Source organism: Gymnogyps californianus, unplaced genomic scaffold, assembly GCF_018139145.2.
Source record: "Gymnogyps californianus isolate 813 unplaced genomic scaffold, ASM1813914v2 HiC_scaffold_273, whole genome shotgun sequence".
Classification (NCBI taxonomy): domain Eukaryota; kingdom Metazoa; phylum Chordata; class Aves; order Accipitriformes; family Cathartidae; genus Gymnogyps; species Gymnogyps californianus.
Genome location: NW_026114154.1, coordinates 2,361 through 10,216, shown reverse-complemented (window position 1 = coordinate 10,216; position 7,856 = coordinate 2,361). Strand labels below are relative to the sequence as shown.

The window sequence follows — 7,856 nt, the reverse complement described above, 5'->3', positions numbered from 1 at the left end:
GCCTCTGGGCCAGTCACAAGGGGGTGTTTCTGCCACTCATTCCCAGTTAGGCTTATTTCAGCCTCCAATACAGTTAGCTGTTGAGATCCCCCTGTCACACCAGAGATACAGATGGGTTCTGCCGCTTTATCACTTGATGGCATTCGAGTACACTGTGCACCGGTATCCACTAGAGCCTTATACTCCTGTGGGTGTGATGTGCCAGGCCATCGAATCCACACAGTCCAATAAACCCTGTTGTCCCTTTCCTCCACCTGGCTGGAGGCAGGGCCCCTCTAATCCTGGTCAGAGTATTTGTTACTCACTTCCTGTAAAAATGACTTAGAGGTCCCTTCAAGAGGGTCAGAAGCCCTTCTACTTTGTCTGGAAACCGGAGCGGCATCTTTCCTGGAAGAATCCCCTTTTCTGGTTGTTTTTCCTTTCAGTTCACGTACCCGTGCATCTAGGACCGAGGTAGGTTTTCTATCCCACTTCCTCATGTCCTCTCCGTGGTCACGCAGGTAAAACCACAGGGTACCCCGTGGTGTGTACCTTCTATATTCTCTCTCTTGATCAGAGGAATGCTCACTCCTAATAGCTGAGATATTGGTCGGTACAGGTGGGGAGTAGGACTTTTCGATCAGTTCGATCAGTTTTTCAGACTTTTCGGACAGTTTTTCCACAGCCGAGACACAGGCTCGTAGGGATGAAGAGAGATTTTCTTCATATTGCCGGAGTTGGCGAGCCATTTCATCCACTGTCGGTGCCTCTTCGTCTTTCCAAGTTAGTACTGCCAATGGGTTGGCATACGATGATGGTGCGCTCCGTACAAACTTCCGCCACATGGGTCGTGTGCACTGAACTTCATCTGGATCTCTGGGTAATTGTAAACTGTCCGGGTCATAATAAATCACCTCTAGCACGGCTAATTCCCTCAGGTACTGAATACCTCCTTCCATGGTAGTCCACTTGCCTGCTTGACATATAACATCTTCCTTGAAGGGATACCTTTCCTTCACACTTGACAGGAGTCGCCTCCAGAGGCTGAGGGCTTGTGTCCCTTTTCCAATCGCCTTATCAATGCCACCTTCCCTAGCAAGCGTTCCCAGCTGCTTGGCTTCCCTACCCTCTAATTCCAGGCTACTAGCCCCACTGTCCCAGCATCGGAGCAGCCAGGTGATAATGTGCTCACCTGGACGACGGCTGAAATCTTTTCGCATATCCCGCAGCTCACTCAGGGATAGAGATCGGGTGATTACTTCTGGTTCTGCCTCTTCCTCCTGTTCTCGTGATGACCCTGGTTCATCTTCGTCCTTCGTTAAACGAACTGATTTTTTTGTATATTTCTTCTTCTGTATAGGGGCGACTGATACTGGCACAGGTTGGTTCTCTGGTTCAGCCGCAGCGCCTGTCGCGGGGGTCGGAGTAGCCGCAGCGCCTGTCGCGGGCAATGAATGCACATTTAAAAGGCAAGTATTTCTTCCCTTCTGTGTGTGTTAGTCACCACATCTTAAAAGATTTCTCCTCGCTAATTACCCTTGCAGCTTTATAGCTTTTAGGGATTATATGCTTACTAGACATCTAATCATTTCACAATTATCAGCAATTATTCTGCAGTAGTGCTTACACAGCACTACAAGCATGCATCTATGAAATACACTTTCCAGGATTTTCTTCAGATTTCTTAGGCATCTCAGCAAATAATTGCATTAATGTACTATGTGAGGTAGCAAAAGCAAACAAAAAAGGAAAGAAATACACCCCCTTAGAGATATCTAAAATACAGCTTGTGCATTTTTGTAATTAAAAATGCCCCCCACCCCGATATAACATAAGGTGTATCTTACGGCCTTTATTTTTCAACTTGAGAAAACACTCTGCCTGTTGATTTCCAGAAGGACGTGCAGGTATTCCTGAAAGGATTCAAAATCACCTTACTTCATCTGAAAAGGTAAGGGAAAAAAAGACACAGCTCTTTATTTCGGCGCTCTCTCTCTCACTTCTCAACACTGTAACCCGAACTGACAGTCTCAGACTGCTAAGGAGGACAGCGCAGAACCAAAAAGAGGGATGTGAGGATCCCATGTGTAGAACATGAGAGCTTGGAAGGGAGATGGTGTCCAGTAGGGTGATAACTAAGCTATAAGTGTATCACTTTCAGCTCTGTCATGTCACTGTGCCTTGCTAGCAAGAAAAATGGTCAAACCCAATGAAGATGGGAATAAAATTCACTTTGTTTCAAACTGCTGGGGAAAAAAGGTGACACTATAGAACAAACAGGCACAGGAAAAAGCCTCCTCCCCTCACAACACAGAGATTCTTTAGATTACTTACTGCCAACAGTTTTCCTTTTGCTGACACTTTTGTAGAAGCAGCACGCTGGGGTTTAGAGGCAACTTTGCAGCCGTGTTCATAAATTCCAGTAAAAGATTCTTTCTGCAATAACTCTTTATTCTCAAGCGGCAGGCTATCTGATTACGCGTCTCCTCTATCGCGACTGTACGAGAATAAGCTAGTATTCCATGGAATAAGCTAGTATTCCATTACAAACGGTATCACAAGGAGGATTGCACACGCTTGAGAAAAAGGGAATGCAAGTGTTGCTGCACTGGTACTGGACAGCAGAGGGCACTACGAAGACGTTTTGCAGTAAAGATGCTAAAAAGAAGGACTCACTTTTCTCCTAACTTTTCTGTTTTAACTGGGGGGTGGGGGTCTGTCTAAATGTTGCTCTTTGGTTCCTGAGCTGGGTATAGCAAAGACCATGCTTTATTTTTACTGTTCACTTATACAGGCAGAACACGGTTCTTCAAATTGTATTTACTGTGGTTTGGCCGCAAAATAACTACATCATGGACAGATACTGCCATACAGCCACACTCAGTAAACTACTGTTTCTTAAGAGCTGTTAGCTGCCTTTTGCTTTTCCTCTGCACTTACAAACAGAACCTTCTGCCAGTCACATTTTGATTCCTGGGCCTTTAATAGACTGGTGAAGCCTGCACACAGAGAAGAGTAGTGGCTCAGCAGTACACTACAAACCCACGATGGAACAGCAAACAGACCACGGAGGTCCAGATTTAATCCCTTCCTCATCTGACTTCCATCAGTCGTTACCCGGCACCACTTTCATTCTCATCCAATGTTACGCATTATGCCATGGATATCTATTATTATTCTCGGTGACTGTATATTAGAAGCTGTAACAATTAACCTATGCAATTAACCTATAGGTGGTCATATTCAACCGAGTAACAGTTTTAGATGTGTTTTCTGCTGCACACCCTTGCTGGGGACTAGTGTTAGCCATATACTTCGCATTGCCTTTAATTGCTGCTTAAATGGAGTCAAGCTATTCCTTTACACATTGTGTTCTATTTTGGAAAAGCTTTTGAAAAAACGATGCCAAGCCTCTGCACAACCTGCAAATAGACAGGGAATCCACGTCACGCCTCTCACCCAGGCTTCCTCTCCATTCGTCAACTTGCATTACGGTCCTCGCATCCGGGAGAATGGGAATTCTGACGTGAGCTACCTGGATCAGGACATAAAGGTAAGGCATGAGTGCTACAGTCTATGGCTTCCTATGATGTTAAACATTTTTATTTCTCTTGAGGATGGTGTGGGACTTTATTGGTCAGATTGCCCTTCTCCCACCACCCCAGTGTGGAGTCTACTGACTTTGGTGTTTAGCATTTACTCTTGAGTTGCTTTCACCTAACTGAAGTTGCTATCGGCAGTCACTGGGGGAGCAATGCAGCTGGCACAGGGGCTGAAACTTGTTCTCTAAAAAACAGCCTGCAAACATTACATCACACGCAAGGGGCTTTATACGTAGCAAACAGTGCTTAGGACTTCCTTCCTGCGTCTCTGAACTGCTGTGTACATGGCACTCGCTCAACATCACCTTTTGCATACTGGTGTCCTTGGCTCACACTGTGGCAAAACTGATGGGACATCTTAGGCTAGGCAATTTGCACAGCTGTAAAACTGCACACTCCCACAGCTAGAGCTAAACTAAAACACACGCAAAAACTGTCGCGAATCAGCTTCTCTTCCTTCATGGTAACTATCCTGTACATCTTCCAGGTGCTGCAAAAACTCGGCAAAATTTTGCAGACAGATTCACTTTCCGAGATCCAAAAATGGTTCGCAAGGGCAAGTAAAAAAGGTAACAAACATAGGCATCTGCATCCCTTTCTGAAAAGCATGCGCTCTTGTACATTCGCATAAACCCCTGAAATTCTCATAGCCCTGAACCGAGTGGGGTTGCTGAGCTGGAAGGAATAGGACCCAGTGAAGTGTGCTTGGCCCTGCTGTGGCTGTGCCGAGCAGTAAGGTGACAGTGCACAGAAACTCGTCGCTCAGACCTCGGTGCACTCAGGTTTGGTGCAGGCTGGAAAAACGTGCTCTCCCAGTGGGGCTCTGGGCTGCTGTGGGCTGGGGGAAGGCAGAAAGCAAACGAAATGTGGCTCTTATGTCCTTAAGCCCTTTAAAAATGAGGTAAGGGAACTCCTGAATTAGGGATGAATAAGGGAACTCCTCACCCCTAAACATCCAGATCAGCAAGCGGGAACTTCAATACAATTTCTGCTACCTTCACATTTCAGAGAAAGACTATGTGTCCAGTCTGATTTATTCAGAACCGACTGATAAAGGTGTGCTGAATTCTAAGAAAGGTACAGCGGAGAACATGCATAGCCTGAGTCTGCTAAAGCCTCTCCCTCATCTTCAGAGAGGTCCAGAAGGGGAAATGAATCAGTCCAGGTAAAATCTGCAGTGAGGTTGCCAGGACTAGGGATAAGTTAAACCTCCTAACCAGAAATTTTTGTTTTCTCCTCCCATGAAAAATGCAACTTTGTGATTGAAGTTTATCATGCACAACCTGAATCAAAAATGCTCCTAACTACAAACAACCCCACGCTCTTTGATACAAATTTAGGTATTACAGGAACTTCACAAAGTTTTCGGAGCACTTGAAACCCCTTTGAGAAAAACCTCCTGTATATCGCAGTGCACAGTTTATACCAGTTGTAAAGTTAGACATTCTTTCTTTTTCACTCAGGTCTTCAGCTAAAGAATCAGTGGCAAGCCGAAACATGAAACAGGGTAAGTAATGAAAATTACAAGTGTTAAGACACCATGTGTCTAGGATACTAGTCACCAAACAGCACAGGGCCTGTGAATGTTCAGAAGCTCCAACTTTTGTCTTCACAGCAGGACCCAAGTTAGAATCCTAGAATTCAGTGACAATATGAGAAATGACATTTAAAGCCTGAATTTAAGTTCCCTAAGAGCTAGATACCCAAGACCCTCTCTTCCGGCAGCCACTCAGTTGGTTTCTCTGATATGACATTCATGCAAATCTTCTCCTAACTGGTGCAACTCAGAAATACAGCAAGGTGAGGGACATGTGTACAACTGCATCTGCCTCTGGCTAGAAAGAACATAGCAGCAAGAGGTACTGATTTCATCTCTTCACTAAAATCTGCTCCTCTAAGTTATACACAAGCTGAAACTCCCTCTGCCAATGAATTTTGGGATTCGCCCTCCTCTAACATATCTCCCTCACTCTTTGCAGGCTAAATCAGGCTTTCTCAGACTTTTTCAGCTCCCAAAGCCCGCTTTTGCATCCTCTACACAGTCAGGGCAAGGCAACAATACTGGCACTCCCAAGAAAAACCACTATCACCTCTTTGTGTGCCTTCTGAAGCACACAGAGGCAACAAAAGTCAGTCCCAGACTATGTCAGCATTTTAACAAAGCCAGTCATGCCAGCTCTAATGCAACCAGCATTTACTATTGTTTGTAACTCTACTGGAGGAGTGGGTGAAGAGTAATCTTACATAAGAACAAGCAGGAAAAAGAAGCAGCCTCCAAAGCAACAACCTCTGCTTTTCAAAGTGGTGTCCAGGTGTTACGACCCAGACCCGACAGACCAGAGGGTCGTAGAGGTTCTGGGATCCCCCCGGGCTAAATTGAGGTGAAACGACACCAAACGATCACTTTGAACGCTTTATTTGAACAATCCAAACTGCGGGAGGCCTAACGGTGGGCAGCGTGGGTTGCAGCAAAACGTTCACAGGAAGAAAGAGAAGAGAGGAATAAGGAAAAAAAAAGAAAGAGGGCGAAAAGAACAGAGAGAGTCACCACCCTTGGATCCCGCGATGTCGGCGACGAGCGTGGCAATCCTCCGGTGACGGACGCGCGCAACGTGGCTCTTTGCAGTTGTGTCTTTTCTAGTCTAAATCTCCGTCCACAGTCACGCCTCTTGAAGACTTATATGGGTTCATTCCAGACAGTTCTCAACATACATCGGAGCGTTCCAGAGGGTTCTTTATCTACTGAGCATGTGCGGCTTATTGGGGTGGTGGTCTTAGGGACTTTCCAAGGAGCTACAAGCCCCCTCCTCAAATAAGCTTTGTGTGGCCTCTGGCCAGATGCGGTGGGTTACCAGGCTGGTTCTGCCAGAACACAGGACTGCACACCCTCCGGCACAGCCCCCCCCCACCCCCCCCCCCACCACCCCCGTCTCCATGCCAGCCAACTTCTTGCTAACGGCCCTCTTTGTTAAGCAGACCTATCTTGGTTGCTACAATGTTTGAGACCTTGACAGACATTAACTCTTTCAGTCCCTCACACCAGGGAGGCTTTGCTAAAGAGTGGATGTGCTTCTATACTCTCAGCTGTGTATGGAACACAACCAAACCAGTCGAACATAATCCTAAGCCTAGCCTGATAACATACAGCTTTCTTTTTCAAAATGTTTTCCAGAAAGGGAGAAAGAACGTCTTTTGCTCTCAAGGCTGAGAAACAGAGGTCCAGCACAAGCAGACACACTGTTCCCAAGGAAGAACAGCAACTGAGAAAGTGCTATGGAAACAAGAGACCGTCCTGCCTTCACACCCTATCAGAAGTCTCACCTGTGCCACAGCCACCCCCAAACAACAGATACCCCCTTCCCAGTGGAGGCCCCCCTATTCAGAGCCACTGAAGCATCTCCCAGTCACCTTCACATACAGACATATGTAATCTTAGCACTTATATTATAAGGATATCTGTTCAGACTCCCTATTAAAATACTTTTATGTTCGTTATATTTAGTCCTCAAGTGATTCAACCAAACCATGCTGCATAGGTACATGAGCAGTGAGCTAAATGAAAAAAAGGACAGAGGCAACACTTTTTGGCATCAGAGTCATCTTTTTGCGTGACTCAGCCAGGCCTGCACAAAGAGCTCTCGTGTGCAGACTTGACTCTACAGTCACAGACATACCGGGGTAAGAAGAGGGGCACACACACACATTATCTGCAGAGATGCACGTCAAGCCCTAGGCATTGGGAAAAAAAAAAAGACCCTGGATTTTCAAAATCTGGCCTGCAGAGTGGCTGCAGATGTCTGCCTCACAGCAAGCTAGAATTTGCTTCCATACCTCTCATTATTAGCAGAGAAGCATCACAAATTGTAGGACAATATCCACCCCTTACTCTATACCATTGACGTTATGCCCAGATCCCACACTTTCCGATACATTTCCAATTAATCACCATCACCTTTCCTGTCTGTTAATATATACATATAGATATCATTCCCACGGTCTATGGGCCATCTCTATCAAATGTCTGTTGAGTTCATTCAGTCCATGACTTGGAGCTCCATTTATCGTAACAGTCTGTCTGGGCAGGAGGGATGATGCAAAGTCCGCTCAGTCGGCACAACAGGATTGGGCTTCGGTGTGATGTGGCAGGATTATATAGCAATTAATAGCATACAATTCAATTTATTGGCTGTTCTCACCTAAAATCAAATCCCCTTGAGGCACACATCGGACTTCCCCATCCTTCCGCGTCACCCACCAAGCGCACCCAGGTCCTTG

General features: G+C 46.0%; 1 long non-coding RNA gene across 1 annotated transcript; it reads right to left on the bottom strand.

Annotated features, from left to right (window-relative positions):
• Positions 1 to 1,204: 1,204 nt before the first annotated feature.
• LOC127028220 (uncharacterized) lies at positions 1,205 to 6,436 on the bottom strand. Its single transcript, XR_007767981.1, has 4 exons — positions 6,133 to 6,436; positions 3,439 to 3,514; positions 1,827 to 1,922; positions 1,205 to 1,417 (listed from the first exon to the last, which is right to left on the bottom strand). It is a non-coding gene; the product is annotated as an uncharacterized LOC127028220 (long non-coding RNA).
• Between the last annotated feature and the right edge of the window lie 1,420 nt (positions 6,437 to 7,856).